At 44.7% G+C, this 20,681-nt stretch overlaps 1 protein-coding gene and 1 long non-coding RNA gene across 5 annotated transcripts in view; both read right to left on the reverse strand.

Annotated features, from left to right (window-relative positions):
* CAMK1D (calcium/calmodulin dependent protein kinase ID) overlaps positions 1-20,681 on the reverse strand; it is a 469,993-nt gene that overhangs the window by 424,866 nt on the left and 24,446 nt on the right. The gene's annotated exons all lie outside the window — the stretch shown is intronic.
* The window catches only part of LOC141585454 (uncharacterized), a 57,384-nt gene that overhangs the window by 12,693 nt on the left and 24,010 nt on the right, over positions 1-20,681 (reverse strand). The window contains exon 2 of the long non-coding RNA XR_012518962.1: positions 1-20,681. This exon is cut by the window's left edge and continues 12,693 nt beyond it; it is cut by the window's right edge and continues 18,381 nt beyond it. This is a non-coding gene — a long non-coding RNA (uncharacterized LOC141585454).

The raw sequence follows: 20,681 nt of genomic DNA on the forward strand, positions 1-20,681 counted from the left end.
TGGAGGCTGCAGTTAGCTACAGTCACACCACTGCACTCCAGCCTGGGCAACAGAGTGAGACCCTGTCTTTACCAAAAAAATTAAAATTTTTTTTTTTTTTTTTTTTTTTGAAAATCAAACACCGCATGTTCTCTCCCATAGGTGGGGGTTGAACAATGAGAGCACATGGCCAAAGGGAGGGGAGCACTACACACTGGACTCCGTTGGGGGGAACAGGGGAGGGACAGCGGGGGATGGTGAGTTGGGGAGAGATAGCATGGGGAAGGCAGCAAATCACACTGGCATGTGTGTACCTATGCAACAATCTTACATGTTCTTCACATGTACCCCAACATTTGGATTTGTCCTATATTAATGGAGAAGGGTGTCACTGTGTTCTTGGGCCCCTCTCTCATTGGCTCATTGTCTCTCCTGTAGTCCCAGCTACTTGGGAGGCTGAGGTGGAAGGATCACTTGAGCCTGGGAGATAGAGGCTGCAGTGAGCCATGATCATGCCACTGCACTCCAGCCTGGGAAACAGAATGAGACCCCGCATCCATAACCGCATCTTGGCCTGCGTGGGAGTGACACGTCCAAGCCTCCAAGAACTGACACTCCGATGAGCCCAAAGGGAAATGTGGCTGCGCTCCCTCCACCGCATTCAGCCGGGATGGGAAGCCTTTTCCTCACCTTCGCCTCGGCGGGCCCAGGTGTCTCGAAGCCGCATCTCCCAAGCGGGTCTTGAGGAAAGCAAAATTTTTTTAAAATAAAATAAATGTAACTGTTTACCCTCAATAAGCAACTACAGAGTACACCCCAAGCGACAGAGTGAGAGTCTGTCTCAAAAAGGAAGAGAATTCCCCAAAATGTTGAACTCGTAGAAAGTAAAATGGTGGTTACCAGGAACTGGAGGTGGGGGGCGTTGGGGAGACTTTTGTCAAAGGATACAAAATTTCAGCTGGGAGGAACAAGTTCAAGAGATCTATTGCACAACATAGTGACTGTGCTTAATAACACAGTACTGCGTCTTGAAAACTGCTAAGACAGTGGATTTTCAGCGTCCTCACTACAAAACAACAGTACGTATGTTAGGTAATATGTATTAATTAGCTCAACACAGTCCTTCAGCAATCTATACATATGTCAGAATAACACTGTACACAACAAATTAATAAAAAGGAAGGAAATTCTGACAAATGCTACAATGTGGATGAACCATAAGGAAATTATGCTGAGTAGAATAAGATAATCTCAAAAGGCTAAGTATTGTATGATTACACTTAACGGGAGGTCCTTGGAGTGGATAAATTCAGAGACAAAGTAGAATGGTAGGTGTCAGGGGCTGAAGGGAGAGGGGATGAGGAGTTGTGGGGGGTTTCTCATGATTTTTGTTTTTGTTTTGTTTTGTTTGAGATGGAGTCTTGCTCTGTAACCCAAGCTGGAGTGCGGTGGCACGATCTTGGCTCACTGCAGCCTCCACCTCCCAGGTTCCCACAATTCTCCTGCCTCAGCCTCCCGAGTAGCTGTGATTACAGGTGCAAACCACCACGCCCAGCTAATTTTATATTTTTAGTAGAGACGGGATTTTACCATGTAGGTCAGGCTGGTTTCGAACTCTTGACCTCAGGCAATCCACCCACCTTGGCCTCCCAAAGTGCTAGGATTACAGGCGTGAGCCACTGCACCCGAACTGTTTTTGTTTTAGTTTTTGGTTGTTTTTTTTTTTTTTTTTTTTGGTCTTTAAGATAGGTCTCGCTCTGCCATCCAGGGTGGAGTGCAGTGGTGTGATTACTATTTATCTCATTTTCAAATCATTGCACCATTTTCAAGTTATATGAGTTGTTAATGACAGTAACTATCCCATAAACGTAGTATAGATATCCCAGACTGCTCTGAGGAAGACCCTCTATTTTGAGTCCGGGATGGTTCAGTTCTTTTCTCTATGCTTGCTATTACAGTGCATTGTATATAGCACTGTGGGGAAAAAAGAATTCTTATTCTCAAATTCACCTGCTGGTACTGTAAGGACATTTTAACAGACCTCCTAAATTTAACTAGGGTGTTTTGTTTTTCCTTAAGAAACATTTGAAAATCATCCTCCTGAAAGGGAATATTTTATTCATGCCAGTTTCAGTAGTGACAGGAAAATATTCAGTACTCAAAATGGAATTTAAAAAAAAAAAAAAAAACGGTCAGCATGAATTTCCAAAGGCATCTGGAAAATTGGCAAAAGAATTAAGAATGTGAAAAGCAACCGGTGATCCCAGCTGGGGCAAAACTGCCTTCCTGTGGAAGCCCTGAATAGAAGATAAGCTTCTAAGATTGCTTGCTTTATGTATTTCCTTCACATGTGATACCAACCTAAGGCAGCCTTAGGAATTCCCACAGACAAGGTCCTGAAAGTTAATTTACATAGTGATTACAATTTAATCAGAGAGGAAAAAAAAAAACCACACCTACAGCTCCAGCCGCCCCACACAAGCTTGAAGTTAAAGTATTTTATTTTGTATTGAGAATAACAAGAATCCAGGTAAAGATCTTAGAAGTTCAACCTTTCCTCTCTACCCTTTAACCCTTATGGCCAAAAGACTGAGATACCAACATACCATGGCCAGCCTGAGAAAGGGTTTTCCTCACTCTTTCTTTTTTCTTTTGAGATGGAGTCTTGCTCTATCATCAGGCTGGAGCGCAGTGCCGATCTCGGCTCACCGCAACCTCTGCCTCCCGGGTTCAAGCAACTCTCCTGCCTCAGCCTCCCAAGTAGCTGGGATTACAGGGGCATGCCCCCACACTCAGCTAACTTTTGTATTCTTAGCAGAGACGGGGTTTCACCATGTTGCTCAGGCTGCTCTCGAACTCCTGACCTCGTGATCCGCCTGCCTCAACCTCCCAAAGTGCTGGGATTACAGGCATGAGCCACCGCGCCCGGCTGGGTTTTCCTCACTCTTGACAGAAGAAGGTGTTGGCCCAAGGCTGAGCTCTTGAGTCCGCCAGAACTGCGCTGGGACCCCTTCCCGCCTCCTCCCCACTCGATGCTGGACTCTCAGCACATCAGTTGACCCCACACAGTATCCCATTAAGTTGATTCATAAAGTCAAGACTACACACAGCATCCTCGATTCAACCACACTGAGCCTGACATCATTCTGAATCTAGTGGGCCAGAAGGGTGGCTCCGTGGGGACAGCTGGACCTGTAGTCCAGGCTTGGATAGCAACTCACACGCTAGCTGTGTGATCTCAGGCGAGTCCCTCAAACCTTCTCGGCTCCCCTTTCCTCTTGGGTGTTCTACACGTTAGACTAAAGCACCCAAGAAGAAGCTTCTGCTCCCTCGTGACATGACCCAACATGAACAGGAGACCGGAGACCCGCCAGCTGCAGAAGTCCCAGAGGTCATGGTTAGCCCTGGCTCTGCACACTTGTTATGTTGTGTTGTTTTGTGAGATGAAGTCTCGCTCTTGTTCCCCAGGCTGGAGTGCAATGGAGCAATCTCGGCTCACTGCAACCTCCGCCTCCTAATTTCAACCGATTCTCCTGCCTCAGCCTCCCTGGTAGCTGGGATTACAGGTGTGCACCACCATGTCCAGCTAATTTTTGTATTTTTAGTAGAGACGGGGTTTTACCATGTTGGCCAGGCTGGTCTCAAACTCCTGACTTCAGGTGATCTGCCTGCCTCGGCTTCCCAAAGTGCTAAGATTACAGGCATGAGCCACCGCGCCCCGCCTAGCTCTGCACTCTTACTTGGGTTTTGCCTGGGCACAACAGACCCTATTCTGTCCTTAACTAGTTGTAGGATCTTGTGTATCAGGGCCTAACTTTCTGTGCCTGTTTCATCTCCATAAAACAAGGGGATAAAGACAGTGGTATAGAGATAGACATACAGACAGAGACAAAGAACAAGACAGAGACAGTGAGAGATACAATGTCTCCCGTAGCTTTAGAATTCTACTTGTAAGAGAAATTCCTTCCATTCTGAATAAAACAGAAACTGAGGCTGGGCAAGTGGCTCATTCCTGTAATCCCAGCAACTAGGAAGCTGAGACGGGAGATCACCTGAGGCCAGGAGTTTGAGACCAGTCTGGGCAATGCAGTAAGACCCCAGCTTTTATTTTTATTTTATTTTTGAGATGGAGTTTCACTCTTGTTGCCCAGGCTGGAGTGCAATGGCACGATCTCAGCTCACTGCAACCTCCGCCTCCAGAGTTCAAGCGATTCTCCTGCCTCAGCTTCACAGGTAGCAGGGATTGCAGCCACGCGTACCGTGCCCCGCTAATTTTGTTATTTCCAGTAGAGACGGAGTTTCACCATGTTGGTCAGGCTGACCTCAGGTGATCCACCCTCCTCAGCCTCCCCACGTGCTGGGATTACAGGCGTGAGAGACAACCACTTTACAGTTCTTCAGCCACTGGTGGAAATCACCAGCAAATGCAGTATGAAAATTCTTCATGGGCCTTGAAGAAGGGCACCGTGCAGGACAAGCGCTTTGTAAAATGTAAAACTGCAGGAGACACTGGACCATTCGTTCCTCCAGAGTAATTTATTGGTCACACACATGTCCCAAAATTAAATTCCACTCAAGACCACCAGCCACCTCCAAAAGTTAGACTCACCTTGCCCGGGGGAGGAGTGCTTCCCCTGCACAGTGAAAAGACGACCCCCAGGAAAAATGGCCTTTTCTTTGAGGTTCAAGGACATTTTCTACTACAAGTACCTATGATGAATTCACTCCCTCCACTGACCTAAATCCAGATGGAAGGCCTAAAAAAAAAAAAAATCAAATGACAATCGAAAGCCACAGATTTTGTGACCATTTTGCTCTCAATCCTCTTCCCCAAAAAGGAAGCGCCTTCAGACAGTAGATGACAAGGACACTGTGTCCAGGGAGGGCATTTCCATCTAACTACAACTTTCAAACTCATGGCCATTAACACTCACCCAAAATAACTGGATGGTCGCCAGCCAGGAAAGGGCACGTTACTAAAACTGGCCCTCTAGCCTCCAAGAGGCTGAGCAGAATTCTGCTTGCTGCGAGTAGGGGAGGAAGCGAGGTCTGGTTATGCTGCCAACGTGCAGAGAGGCACAGTAACTAGGTCACGTTCTCACTCGGGCCTGGATGAAGCCACCTGGATGCTCCAAGCCTGAGTCCCCGTGGTGCTGGGCAGAAGCTGAGTCTCCTGCGCTAAGCATCTCTCCTTGAAGCCTAAAGAAGACACCTCTGGTGTTGGGATGTTCCCAGAATCCCTGATGTCCCAAAGAGCCTGCCCCAAGAGCAATGGGCAGAACATGAGCCTTGGTCTAGGCACAGATTCGGGGCTGGCACACGCCACCGCCAACCACCTGCCCCCCCAAGCTCCTCAGCCCCCTCTGCAGGGAGCTGAGGCACTAACTGACCACATGCCCCTGCCTCACACCACCCTAGCACGGAGAACACTTAAATCTGGAGCTCGCAGAATCACCAGAAACCCAAATAATTAGCCTCTTTCTAAGCAGAAGCTGGTGGAAGCCCACGGTTGAACCATCTCGCCCCTTCCTCCAGACCTTGCGTCAGACAGGAAGGACGTACCATGGAGTGTGACGGTCTCTCCATCAGCTCCGGGATATAAATCACACAGACGTCACAACAATGTGCTTCCCCAGTGAAATCGCAAGCCGTGCCTTCACCCAAGGCTCATCAAGTGTTTTCCTCCGCCAGGCTTTCCAGAACAGCACCATGTGCCTCCAGTGGGGCGTGGTAACAAACCCACATTCAAGCCGCGTCTCATGACTTCCTAAGCAGTGGGATGGTTTTCTTATCACAGCAGACAAACCTCGCATTGCCACACGGTTTCTCCGAAAAACTACTGGAACCTCTAGCCCCAGGTAATGACAGAGCTGTCTCTGAGCACTGCAGAAGCCTCCCAAGTATGCCTTTTGTTGTTGTTGAGACGTAGTTGCGCTCTGTCTCCAGGCTGGAGTGCAGTGGCACTCACTGCAGCCTCCGCCTCCCGGGTTCAAGTGATCCTCCTGCCTCAGCCTCCTGAATAGCTGGGAGTACAGGCGCCTGCCACCGTGCCCAGCTAATTTTTGTATTTTTAGTAGAGACAGGGTTTCACCATGTTGGCGAGGATAGTCTTGAGCTCTGGACCTTGTGATCCGCCCTCTTCAGCCTCCCAAAGTGCTGGGATTACAGGCATGAGACACCGCGCCCGGCCCCAAGTAGGCATTTTTTAACAATTTATTAATTTAAAATGCATGTCAGGTGCAATGTGTTTTCAATTTTGCCTTTTAACCTCTGCAGTTAGCAGATGGGTACATTTTCTTGTACCGCTTCACAGCCCCCCAACAGAGAAGACACCACACTCAGACTGCCAAAAACATTTCCTGGGCCAAGAAGGCACAGCAGCATAGGCCAGGGCTTTTTTTCTGCTCTAAACCAGTTTTTGCCTCTGCTCTAAACCTTGGCACCCTTATTTGCAGACGAAGAATCTAGAAGCTGGAGTCTACGGCGAAAGATGAAAGTGAGAAAACTGGTAAGTTTCAATGTTGATTCGGGGAGAATTGGACAGTAACAAGGGCTTGGGCTGGGCGAGATGGCTCACACATGTAATCCCGGTACTTTGGGGGGTCAAGGAGAGTAGATCACCTGAGGCCAGGAGTTCGAGATCAACCTGGCCAACATGGTGAAACTCTGTTTCTTCCAAAAATACAAAAATCAGCCGGGTACGGTGGCACACACCTGTAGTCCCAGCTACTTTGAAGGCTGAGGCAGGAGAATCGCTTGAACCCGAATGTCAAGAGGTTGCAGTGAGCCGAGATCACGCCACAACTGCACTCCAGCCTGTTTGACAGAGCTAGGCTCTGCCTCAAAAAAAAAAAAAATGGCTTGGAATTTTCCTCCTCCAAAAGTGGAGGGGAAAATAACTTAGAGCCCAAGGCAGTCTCCCAAAATATCAGTGAAGGAGCCACCGGAGGAGATCCCAGAAGCCTCCCGAGAGTCACCTCGAGCTACTCAAAGAAAAGGCAGAGACGCCAGGCTGGCAAGATGCCCACAGAATGAGGGGCTCCCAGGGGAGGAAAGAGCTCCATCTGCTCACTTACTCCTGACAGCAACTCAGCAGGGGTGGGGGCGCTGGCAGGGACGAAAGGGAAAGGGTTTTCCAGCCCACTCTTTTACAATAAATAAAGCAGTTCAGAACTTACATCCGAAGAGGGAACAGTTAGCATTTACTGAGCAATTATTATGACATAAAGATACCCATACAGGCCAGGTGCGGTAGCTCATCCCTGTAATCCTAGCATTTTGGGAGGCTGGGGTGGGTGGGTGGATCGCTTGAGCTCAGGAGTTCAAGACCAGGCTGAGCAACATAGCAAGATCCCATCTCTACCAAAAAAAAATAAAATAAAATTAGCCAGGGTTCCAGCTGCTCGGGAGGTTGAAGTGGGAGGGTCGCTTGAGCCTTGGGGGTGGAAGCTGCAGTGAGCCGAGACTGTACCACTGCACTCCAGCAGGGGCCATGGAGCCAGACCCTGTCTCAGAAAAAAATATATATATACATAATATAACTTTCATTAAGAGTTTACAACATCTATGTATATATTTTTAACTCAATGAAAGTGAGCCGTTATATAATATACATATAATGTGTGTGTTCCTGTGTGTGTATGTGTGTGTCAAAGCATGGAAGGGGTCACCATTCTATGCATAGCAATAACTGTAAAATAAAATACGTAAGGGTAAAGTTATCTTCTTAGTTCTACATTACTGTTTTTTGTTAAAGTATGAAAACATTACATTGCAGGTGAATTTACTTAAAACTTCTTTTTCTGCTAACTAATGCATGATTATTATAGAATATCTAGGAAATACAGCAAGGCAAGAGGAGAAAATTAAAGTCATCTGTCATTTCAACACCTTGAGATGACTGCTGTTAATATCAGGAGTGTGCACACACACTTCCAGCCCTCTCCCCATAAATCTATTACAAATGTTCTTCCACAAAATTTGGATCATATTATTTGTCAACTAATTTTTTACATTAAGCAGTATATTGTCTGCCCGCGTCCTTCAAAACATTCTGCATCACAACTTAAAAGTCTGCAGAGTATCCCATTACATAATGTGCCACAGTTTATTTTATATTATTAAATTAGTATCAACTATTTTTTTTTGTTTTTTGAGACAGGATCTGTCAGTTTACGGCCCAGGCTGGAGTACAGTGGTGCAGTCTTGGCTCACTGCAACCTTCACCTCCAGGCTTCAAGCAATCCTCCTCCCCCAGCCTCCTGAGTAGCTGGGACTACCGGCACACACCACCACACCCAACTAATTTTTGTATTATTTGTAGAGACAGGGTTTCACTACATTGCCCAGGCTGGTCTGGAACTTCTGAGCTCAAGCAATCTGCCCACCGTGGCCTCCCAAAGTGCTGGGATTACATTCAGAAGCCACCACCCTTGGCTCTGTTTGAACTTTCAGCTGCTATAGGAAATACTCCATAGACTAACCGATTTATTTTTTTGTGTAAAAGCTTCACTGAGATACAATCCACACTTTGCCAATTTAAAATGTACAATTCAATGGTTTTTGGTATAATTACAGAAGTGTGCAATCACCATCACAATCGATTTTGGAACATTTGCATCTTTTCTCCCCAAGAAACAGTGGACCTTTTCTCACTCACTTTCCATTACTCTTCAACTCTCCTCCAACCCTCAGCCTTAGGCAAACACTAATCTACTTTCTGTGTCAATAGATTTGTCTACTCTGGATATTTTATATCAACAGAATCACACAATACGTAGTTTTTGTGACTGGCTTCTTTGACTTAGCAAAATGTTTTCAAGGTTCAGCCATGAGCTGTAGCATATATCAACACTGAATTCATTTTTACAGCCAAATATCACATCATTGTATGGATATATACACCTTTTTTTTTCTATTCATCCACTGATAAACATTTAGGTTATTTCTGCTCTTTGGCTACCATCAATAACACTGCTATGAACATTCATATACAGGTTTTTGTATGGACGCATATTTTCGTTTCTCTTGGATGTCTACGTAGAAGCAGAATGGCTGGCTCATTTAGTAACACCATGTGGAACCTCTTGAGGAACGACTGCTTTCCAAAGCAGCTTCACCATTTTACACCCACACAAGCAGCCTCAGAGAGTTCTCACTTCTCTACATCTTCACCAACACTTGTTATTATCTGTCTTTTTATTACAAATCATCCTGGCAGGTATGAAGTGACATCTGGCTGTGGTTTTGATTTGCATTTCCCTGATAGCTAAAGATATTGGGCATCTTTTCATGTGTATATGGGCTATTTGTGTACCTTCTTTGGAGAAATGCCAATTCATCTCCTTTACCTTTTTTTTGAGACATCTTGCTCTGTCACCCAGGCTAGAGTACAGCAGCATGATCTTGGCTCACTGCAACCTCCACCTCCCAGCAATTCTCCTGCCTAAGCCTCCTGAGTAGCTGGGATTACAGGCGCCCACCACTGTGCCCGGCTAATTTTTTTTATTTTTAGTAGAGATGGGGTTTCACCATCTTGGCCAGGCTGGTCTCAAACTCCTGACCTCGTGATCCACCTGCCTTGGCCTCCCAAAGTGCTGGGATTACAGGCATGACCCACCATACCTGGCTTCTTCGGCCCATTTTTAATTGGGTTACCTACTAATTATTGAGTTATAAAAGTTTTTAACATATTTTAGATTCAAGCCCTTTACAGATTTTCAAAACACATTTCCCATTCTGTGAGTTGTCTTTTCACTGTCTTGATGATATCCTTCGACGCACAATTTTTGATGAAATACAATGTATTTATTTCCGTAGCTTTGCTTTCAAGGCATAAAGATTCACACCCATGTTTTCTTCTAAGACTTTTATAGTTTTAGTTCTTATATTAGGTCATTGTTCCATTTTGAGTTAATTTTTACATATGGTGTGAGAAAATGGTCCAAAATCATTCTTTTATATATGAATACCTAGTTGCTCCAGCACAATTTTTTAGAAGACTATTCTTTCCTTCACTGAATTATCTTAGTCAATAAGACAGTCCAAAGAAAATAAACCATAAATGGAGAGTTTATTTCTGAACTCTTAATTCTAGTCCACTGATCTCTATACCAGGACCACACTGACTTGATTTCTGTAGCCCTGTAGTAAGTTTTTAAATCAAATTGTGAGTCATCCAACTTTGCTCTTCTTTTTCAACATTCTTTTGGCTATTTTGAATTCCCTGTGTTTCTGAATTTCAGGATCAGCTTCTCAATTTTCGCAGAAAGGGCAAGCTGGGATTTTGACAGGTAGTGTGTAATCTACAGATCAATTTGGGGAGTTTTGCTATCTTCACAACAGTAAATCTTCCAACCCACAGACACAGGATGTCTTTCCATTTATTTCAGTCTCCATTAATTTCTTTCAATGACATTTTGTACTTTGCAATGTACAAGCATTGAACTTCTTTGGTCAAATTTTCTCCTAAATATCTTATTCTTATTGATAATACTGTAAATGGGATTGTTCTCTTAATTTCTTTTTTATTTTTCCTTGCTAGCATATACATATATAATGGATTTTTGTATATTGATCTTGTATCTTGCAGCCTTGATGAACTCACTTATTAAATGGAATAGTTATCTAGGTGATTCCTTAGGATTGTCTCTCTGCAGGATCATCTTATCTGCAAATAGAGATCGTTTTACTTCTTCCTTTACAATCTGGATGCTTTTTATTTCATTTTCTAACTACCCTGGCTAGAAATTCCACCACAAAGTTGAATGTGCATGGTGGGAGCAGACATTCTTGTGTTGCTCCTGATGTTAGGCTAAAGCCTTCATTATTTCTCCATTAAGTGTGATTTTAGCTCTGTGAATAGACTTTTTTAAACTATTTGTAGAAAAAGTTACTTTTCGGCGGCTCAGGCCTGTAATCTCATCACTTTGGGAGGCCAAGGCGGATGTATTAAAAGGTCAGGAGTTCAAGACCAGCCTGACCAACATGGTGAAACCCCGACTCTACTAAAAATACAAAAATTAGCCAAGCATGGTGGTGCGAGCATGTGTAGTCCCAGCTACTCGGGAGGCTGAGGCCAGAGAATCACTTGAATCCGGGAGACAGAGGTTGCCATGAGCTGAGATTGTGCCACTGCACTCCAGCCTGGGTGACAGAGCCAGACTCCATCTCAAAATAAATAAATAAAAAATAAAAGATTATTTTGGTGTTACATCCATTCATAACAGGATCTAAGTATGCTGATTTCCCAATACACAACTTCCTTAATATTTAGTTATCTTACAGATTTTCAACATTCTTTATGCCTGTACTAGGTAAGAAAGAGACAATAACACACTCAAGTAATTCTGAAGTTCAACAAGACTTGAAATGGGCAGATTTAATAAAACCCAGTGTCTGGTGAACCAAACGCCTGCTAATCTAAAGTCCAAGCAATGGACATTAATGTTGACAGTTCCCCGGGTTGCAGGTCACTCAATTCACTGCTGAAATAAAGGCTTTATTCTGAGCATGTTCTGAAATACTGTATCAATTTTCCTGCTTCGACATTTCCTGAGTTCTCATTCTGTTGCTCACCAAAATTAGTTCCACCACAAAAAGCTCTTTACAGTAACAACAACAACAACAAAAATTGAAAAGATCTACTCTAATTGTATTTAAATATATAAATCCTAAAACAAAGAGGGATTTGACACGTGGCTAACTTAATTATTTAGTTCCAAATACTTCAGATAAAAACCTATACTCTGAAACCTGGCTTATGTGGTTTGATGCCCTAAATAAATTCTATTAGAGCAACAGCTTGGTTAGCTAGAATACAGACAGAAAAGTGCAGTGGAAACGTGTGGGCTTGGAAAGGCCTGACTTCAAATCCCAGATCTGTCCATTACTAGCTGCGCTTCCTCGGGCAAGTTACTTCTCCTCCATGTGCCAACTACAAAACAAACAAACCAATAAAAACACTGCCACCCTGCAGAGGTGTTGTAAAGATTAAATGACACTGGCCGGGTGCGGTGGCTCACACCTATGATCCCAGCACTTTGGGAGGCTGAGGTGGGTAGATCACCTGAGGTCAAAAAATAAAATAAAATAAAAATAAATGACACATTTAATCAAAGTGCTTGGAAGGAAGACAGAAAGTGCTATTATTACTTGAAGTCATAGTATATTTTTTAACTATTCAGGAAATCGAGTAGTCCATGTTAATTTCTGGTTTTTGTTTTTTGGTTTTTCTTTTTTTCTTGAGATAAGAGTCTCGGTCTGACACCCAGGCTGGAGGGCAGTGGCTCAATCTCCACTCACTGCAACCTTTGCCTCCCAGGCTCAGGCGATTCTCCTGCCTCAGTCTCCCAAGCAGCTGGGACTACAGGCTCGCACCACCACGCCTGGCTGATTTTTGTATTTTTAGTAGAGACAGGGTTTCACCTTATTAGTCAGGCTGGTCTTGAACTCCTGACCTCGTGATCCACCCACCTTGGCTTCCCAAAGTGCTAGGATTACAGGCGTGAGCCACTGCACCCGGCCCATAATTTCTGGATTTTAAACTTTTTTTTTTTTTTTTTTTTTTTTTTTTTTTTTTTTTTTTGAGAGAGAGAAAGTCTCACTCCAGGCTGGAATACAGTGGCACAATCTTGGCTCTTTGCAAACTCTGCCTCCCAAATTCAAGTGATTCTCCTGCCTCAGCCTTCTGAATAGCTGGGATTACAGGCACCCACCACCACACCTAGCTAATTTTTGTCTTTTTAGTAGAGATGGGGTTTCACCACGTTAGCCAGGCTGATCTGGAACTCCTGACCTCAGGTGAGTCGCCCACCTTGGCCTCCCAAAGTACTGAGATTACAGGTGTGAGCCATCGTGCCCAGCCTGGTTTTTAAACTTTTATGACTGAAATCTTTCTAAACAGTATTAGCATTTTTATGTCTGGGTATGATAATAAACAGACTATTGCACCTTTCATTTTTTGTATTTTTAATATGAAGAGAAAGTAGCATTTCTGAGCATTTCCTGTGAAAGATCCTGTGTAAGTTACTGAAAGGTGAGTGAGGCTCACCCACAAGCAGCTTATCATCTAGTACAAGCCAGTGTGATGCATGCCATAAGGATTTCACATGCATTACCATTACAACACATGACAGAGATAAAAACTGCCCACGGGGCTGACTATATAGTGAGAAGCTAGGCACACATTCCAAAACATGCTTTTCATCCACAGAGTCCAAATATAAGCTCACGTAATTGTTGTTCAACTGTTCTCTCTAAAAGCTGATACAGTAAGTCCTCAGTGTCCAATAAGTTCTTGGGAACTGTAAGCAAAACAACATACTCAAATATCATCATTTGGTTCCACATCATTTCATTTTAACATTGATGAAAAAACATGAAAAATTTGGTTTTGTTTATGTCATTTCGCTTAAAGTCACAGTTTCCAAGGAGAATGGGCTGCTGTGGAAAAACCCACACAGCGTCAGAAGTGTCATGAGTATCCAGAAAGACAGTTTTTCTTCTTTTGAAAGGTTTTACTCTTGTTTTATATTCCCAAGTCACCTGAAAGGCCATGTCTCTACTCTGAAAACTCATCAGGCAGCAGCACGATCACACGTGCCATTTCTAACAATCAAACCTGCCCCTAGTACCAGCTGATTGGCACATCTGGGATCACCCAATTAGCAAGACAGTGAACACTGACGAGACTCCGAAAGTGAACACGGACTGCTTCTGCACGCCACACCACAGCCATCAGAGAGCTCAGACTGTCTCACCGATTCTCGGCGGCTGGCACTGTCTTCTTAGGAAAACTTGAGAATTGGCGGAACGCACTGGCTCAAGCCTGTAATCCCAGCACTTTGGGAGGCTGAGGCAGGCAGATCACTTAAGGTCAGACCAGCCTGGCCAACAAAGTGAAACCCCATCTCTCCTAAAAATCCAAAAATCAGCAGGGCATGGCGGCATACCCTGGTAATCCCAGCTACTCAGGAGGCTGAGACATGAGAAATGCTTGAACCCAGAAGGCAGAGGTTGTAGTGAGTCATGATTGTGCCCCTGCACTCCAGCCTGGGCAACCGAGGGAGACTCCATCTCAAAAAAAAAAGAAAGCATAATTTTCTAGTCCTTCCTACATTTTTTAAGAACTGCTACTCAAGATTTCTCTTTGCAGGATTCAGAAGCAATCACCCAAGTCAAGCTGTGACCACCCCAGGAAGGGAACAGCATTTATTCTACAACTTTATAAGGTGCGGGTCCATTGTCAGTGCTCAATGCAGATACAAAGCTGACCTCCTTTCACTACTATTTTCAAGACACAACCAGTACTTCTTTTCATTCCTACTTCCCTTTTTATTTCCAATAAAGAAAAAAAGCAGGCTTTCAAATAAATCAAAATGGAAGTGTCCATAAAAATGCACCAAGCTACTTCACACAGGCATACACTTCTCATTGATTTCATCTTAAGCTCAAACCATTCATTTTAACTCAAAAACAACCTGACAAATGACCAACTAGCCAATTTTAGCATTATTAAATATGTGAGCCTTAAATTAGTTGAGAAATGCTCTTAAACATATATTGACTGGGGACCATGATGGTAAGAGAAATCTTCCCCTTTTTTCTGGGCAATACTCACATGCAAAACCAAAATGCCATTATGTTATCCACTTCATAAAAGGAAGGATTTATTTGGCCTCCTTTTAATTGTCACACTGAATAATCATTACATAAAACAGGCTTCAAGTGTGACAGATTCCTTGTAGCCTAAAAACCTTTACTCTCATACAAAAATTAGTCAGTCATGGTGGTACGCGCCTGTGGTCCCAGCTACTCGGGAGGCTGAGGCGGAAGAATCACTTGAACCCAGGAGGCAGAGGTTGCAGTGAGCCGAGATTGCGCCACTGCACTCCAGCCTGGCAACAGAGTAAGATTCCATCTAAAAAAAAAAAGGAAAGAAAAAAGAAATGCCCCCTCACACCTGGATAGAGATGTCACCAAAAAAAACTTTTCCAAGTCTCCAGTAAATTTAGTGTTCCATAAACTTTTTTAACCGCTAACCCTAAGAAAATTTTAGTCACCAAAATGTCTTTGATATTAGGCTAAAAACAGTAGATAAGCAAGTTTTCTAATTGAAAGGGACTGGGATCAGCTACCTGATTTGTGAAACCCAGTGTGAAATGAAAATGGGGTTACTCTTGTTCTAATAAAGAAATACTAAGGGGCCAGTCACAGTGGTTTGTGCCTATAATCCCAACACTTTGAGAGGCAAAGGCCAAGAGTTCAATACTAGCCTGGGAAATATAGCAAGACATAGTTTCTACAAAAAAAAAAAAAAAAAAAAAAAAAAACTTTTAGTTTGCCATGTGTGGTGGTGTGCGCCTGTGGTCCCAGCTACACAGGCGGCTAAGTCAGGAGGATCACCTGAGCACAGGAGTTGGAGGCTGCAGTGAGCTATGATCACACAATCTCAATCTAGCCTGAGCAATGGAGCAAGACCCTGCCTCTAAATTATATATATACATACACACACACACCAAAAACTACTAAGAGTTTTAAGATGCACAGAGCAGTGCATCAGACGAAGCATGGAGCCTTTTGCCCATGCAAGGTGAATGCCCATGAGGCTGGCCCCCGGAAGGAATTGGTGTCTAGGCCTCCAGAGATCACACTGAACTCCAGAGGAACGTGGCCTCGCAGGCTGTGATGTGGCCTGTGAGCTTGGCTGCATGCCCGGGGCGCCTTCTCTGGCACTAACCATGTGCAAAATCAGAATCTCAAACTAGAATGTTCAACAGCTTGGCTCCTAATACCTTTGGATGTTAACCTAATATGAGATAGAGTTTAAACTCCTTCTGATTGCTATGAAATTGCCTGTGACAACATGAAAAGGTCATCTTGCATCTAAATCACAAGAGCCACAGAGATTTCCAAACATACCCTAAATAGAAGCAATCAGCAACTTTGCATATCACACCAGACAATCTTTCTTAATAGACTGGGTGTTCAAGATTTTTAATTTTCCCATTTGCGATCTCCTGGTGTTTTCCAATTATTAAAAATAGAAAGAAACCACTTAAAGTGCATTCTTATATGGTGGCTCCTTTATTACACAGCTTATTTATAATGACTCCTTAAAATTAACAAGCCCTGAAACAAAGTAAATGTGGTCTAAAAAAAACTCCTGAATAACATTTATAATACATTGTAACAAGAAAAGAAAAATCATTATTTTAGCGCAACAAGGACAACCACAAAAACAAAAAATCTTCAGTAATGAAAGAGCAACGAGCTTCAAGTCAAAGAATAGCTCTTCTGCCCGGGCACGGTGGCTCACGCCTGTAATCCCAGCTCTTTGTGAGGCCAAGGCAGGTATCACAAGGTCAGGAGATCGAGACCATCCTGGCCAACATGATGAAATCCCATCTCTACTAAAAACACAAAAATTAGCTGGGCATGGTGGCGCATGCCTGTCATCCCAGCTACTCAGGAGGCTGAGGCAGGAGAACCGCTTGAACCCGGGAGGCAGAGGTTGCATTGAGCCGAGATTGTGCCACTGAACTCCAGTCTGGGTGACAGAGTGAGACTCCATCACAAAAACCAAAAAAAAAGAAAGAATATCTGTTCTGCTCCCTCATCTGCGTAAGTGACCAGGACAACATCCACTCACACAAGAGGACAAGAACAGAAACAGTCTACATGTTGCAGCCATTTGAAAAAATAAAGCAGACTTTGTCTGAATTTCTGAATATCTGACTGAATTTTCCATGACCTTTTGCCAATGGATACCTAAATTATAAAGATGGTATACTTTTTTTAAAAGTTCCAGAGAATACCACGTTTTGTTTGCCAGAACCCTGGGAGGAACACTATGTTTTTTGTTTGTTTGTTTTGTTTTATTTTGTTTGCCAACAGCCTGATTCAAAATCTCAGGGTTCTCTGGATGTTTCAAAAATTATCTTTTTCATTTGCCAGGAGAGAAATAGCCACGCAATAACAAAATGAGTGGTTGACCTAGAAAAGTGGTCACTAAGCCCAGGCGCAGCGGCTCACGCCTGTAATCCCAGCACTTGGGAGGCCAAGGCGGGAGGATCACCTGAGGTCAAGAGTTTGTGACCAGCCTGGCCAACATTGCGAAACCCCGTCTCTACTAAAAATACAAAAATTAGCCGGGCGTGGCGGCAGGCGCCTGTAATCCCAGCTACTCAGGAGGTTGAGGCAGGATGATCACTTGAACCTGGGAGGCAGAGGTTGCAGTGACCTGAGATCCTGCCACCACACTCCAGATTGTGTGACAGAGCAAGACTCTGTCTAAAAAAAAAAAAAAAAAAAAAAAAAAAAATGGTGACTAAGCCTGTTCCTCTCTCAGCACAGAGGTTTCTCAGGAGTGTGAGTCAGGTGGGGGAATCCAGATCCCCGAATCCTCACCTGCAGAGCCTAATAGAATTTCCAGCTCCCGCTTCCAGACAAGGCCTGCACAGGGCCTCGGGAGAAGCAAGACAGAGTCACAGCTCTGGTGACTCAATAATAAACTAATAAGGACTCTTCACACTATCACATGAGGGTCCCCCTGGCGGCACTCCCTGGACCAGTGGCTGGTGGTGGACCTACCCCAGAGGAGGTTCAAAGCCGGCTCTGGAAACGTCTGTTCCATCGCAGTCAGGACAGCCTTCCAGAAGCCTCTTCACACAGCTCTAGGTTCAAATCCCGGCCCTGTGAGTTATTCTTTTAGTCATGTGACCCGAGGCCCGTCTGTTTGTTCTCCTCATCTGTCAAATAGTACTTAAGCCACAGGAATGCAGACGGGGTAAAGGACCCATCAAGTCTCTAAGGAAGTACCCAGTGCCAAGCAGAAATCCAAACACCATAGCCATGTTATTCATTCATTCGTTCATTCATTCATCCATTCATTTAGAGTCTCCTTCTGTTGCCTAGGCTGGAGTGCAATGGTATGATGTCAACTGATTGCAAACTTCCACCTCCCAGCTTCAAGCGATTCTCCTGCCTCAGCCTCAGGAGTAGCCTAGCCGGGACTTCAGAAGCCTACCACCACACCTGGCTGACTTCTGTATTTTTAGTAGAGATGTGGTTTCACTGTGTTGGCCAGGCTGGTCTCGAACTCCTGGCCTCAAGTGATCCACCCACCTCAGCCTTCCAAAGTGCTGAAATTACAGGCGTGGGCCACCGTGCCCAGCTGCATGCTCTGATTTTGGAGAAATCGGCACACAGACCAAAAGTCATAAAACTGCAAAGGGGCACAATCTATACAGGTAAAAAATGAAAATCGCCAGCCGGGCCCAGTGGCTCACACCGATAATTCCAGCACTTTGGGAGGCCGAGGCAGGCAGATCACGAGGTCAAGAGATCGAGACCATCCTAGTTGACATGGTGAAACTCCATCTCTACCAAAAAAATACAAAAACATTAGCCAGGTGTGGTGATGTGCACTTGTAGTCCCAGCTACTTGGGAGCCTGAGGTGGAAGAATCACTTGAACCGGGAGGTGAAGGTTGCAGTGAGCCGAGATTGCACCACTGCACTCCAGCCTGAGACCTCATCTCAAAAGAAAAGAAAATCGCCAAATACACGCTGCTTCCCATAAATAATGTCAAGACCACAACAAGCCATGTTTGAGAGGGGAAATCCCAACAAGGAAGTAATAGAGTAATGGCATTCAGCAGGATACCCCAGGACACAGCCCACCCAGGATACCCAACGAATAGAAGGAGGGAAGCAGCCAAATGTCATTTATGTTCAGCTTTGGGCCATTACTGGGCAAGAGTCTTTTCTGGAGTAGCCACAGCACTAAAGCAGGATCTTAATGGCAGTTCTCTGACAACTCACCCTTTCCCAAGCACAGCAAGGCGGTATCCAAGGAAAAGGTCCTATAAACAGGCAAGGGGGACACAGGGCAACGCCCCGTGGATTAGACACTCACTGCAGCTAATGCACGCACACAGTGAGCAACCCTCACATGGAAGGCAGGGATGATTTACAGAGACGAAATCCAGAGGAAGAAAGTAGAGGGGGAATGTTCTCAAGAACTTATCGGTAACAAAAACATTTAGAAAAGCAGGCTCTCTAAACCACTGTGGAGACAATTCCGTTACTCGGGATTTTTAAAACAGAACCAAATAAACTCACCATCCATTACGCAGAGTGCGAGGTATTCTGGAAAATCACGTGAAAGAGATCACATGCAAAAAAGTGTCCCCTGCTCTCAAGAAGCTTTCAGCTGCATAAGAGGAAATTCTCTGAAAAGCAAAACACATCAGACACAGTGAGTGGCTCATGCCTATAACCCCAGCACTTTGGGAGGCTAAGGCAGGAGGATCACTTGAGGCCAGGAGTTTGAGACCAGCCTGGGCAACATTGTGAGAGTCCCCATCTCCACAAAAATATTTCTAAAAATAGAAAAATACAGAGCAATTGACTCTCAAGAATATGAGTTGAAGACTGAAAGAATAAAGGCAGAAACGGCCAGGCGCAGTGGCTCACGCCTGTAATCCTAGCACTTTGGGAGACCGAGGCGGGCAGATCACCTGAGGTCAGGAGTGACAGACCAGCCTGACCAACGTAGAGAAAGCCCATCTCTACTAAAAATACAAAATTAGCCAGGCATGGTGGTACATGCCTGTAATCCCAGCTACACAGGAGGCTGCGGCAGGAGAATTGCTTGAACCTGGGAGGCAGAGATTACAGTGAGTCAAGACCGCGCCATTGCACCCCAGACTGGGCAACAAAAGCAAAACTCTGTCTCAAAAAAAAAAAAAGAAGAAGAAGAAAGACAGAGAAGCCCAAAGTAAACTACAAAGCTACAAGCATCTGGGAGCAGTAGGTGGAAGGGAGCAGATCTGAGCTGGCCCTGAAGAATCAGTGGTGGGCTCTGGAAGCAGGAGCAAGAACACAGAGACTGGAGTGAGCCTGTGGGATCTGCAGGACACGGGGCTGTGTTTCAGAAGCGCACAGAGAATGGTAGGACACCGGGAAGTGGCTAGGAGCCAGCTCTAAGGACCATGACTCTAAAGGGGCTTTCTTACCCAGGCTGGTACATTTTGCTCCCTGAGCAATTTTTTTTTTTTTTTTTTTTTTTTTTTTTGAGACAAGAGTCTCACTCTGTCTCATGGCTGGAGTGCAGTGGCGCAATCTTGGCTCACTGCAACCTCCACCTCCCGGGTTCAAGCCATTCTCATGCCTCAGCCTCCCAAGCAACTGGGATTACAGATACCCGCCATGACACCTGGCTAATTTTTGTATTTTTAGTAGAGATGGGGTTACACCATGTTGGTCAGGCTGGTCTTGAACTCCTGGCCTCAAGTGATCCTCCTGCCTTAGCCTCCTGAAGTCCTGGGATTACAGGCGTGAGTCGCTGCACCCGACCTCCTTTTTCTGTTTTGTTTGTTCGATACAGTGTTGCTGTGTTGCCCAGCTAATTTTTGCATTTTTGAAAGAGATAGGGTCTCACCATGTTGGCCAGTCTGGTCTCAAATTCCTGACCTCAGATGATACCCCTGCCTCAGCTTCCCAAAGTGTTGGGATTATGGGCGTGAGCCACCGCATCTGGTCTGTCCCCGAGCTCTTAACAGAGAAAATGTGGTGCATACCCATGTCCCCAAGATGCAGAGCAGCAGATGGCAGGCGATGTGAACATGGTATGAGAGTTTTCGTTTTTTTGGTTTTTTGGGTTGTTTTTTTTTTAATGGAGTCAGCTGGAGTACAGTG

Source organism: Saimiri boliviensis, chromosome 8, assembly GCF_048565385.1.
Source record: "Saimiri boliviensis isolate mSaiBol1 chromosome 8, mSaiBol1.pri, whole genome shotgun sequence".
Taxonomy (NCBI): Eukaryota; Metazoa; Chordata; class Mammalia; order Primates; family Cebidae; genus Saimiri; species Saimiri boliviensis.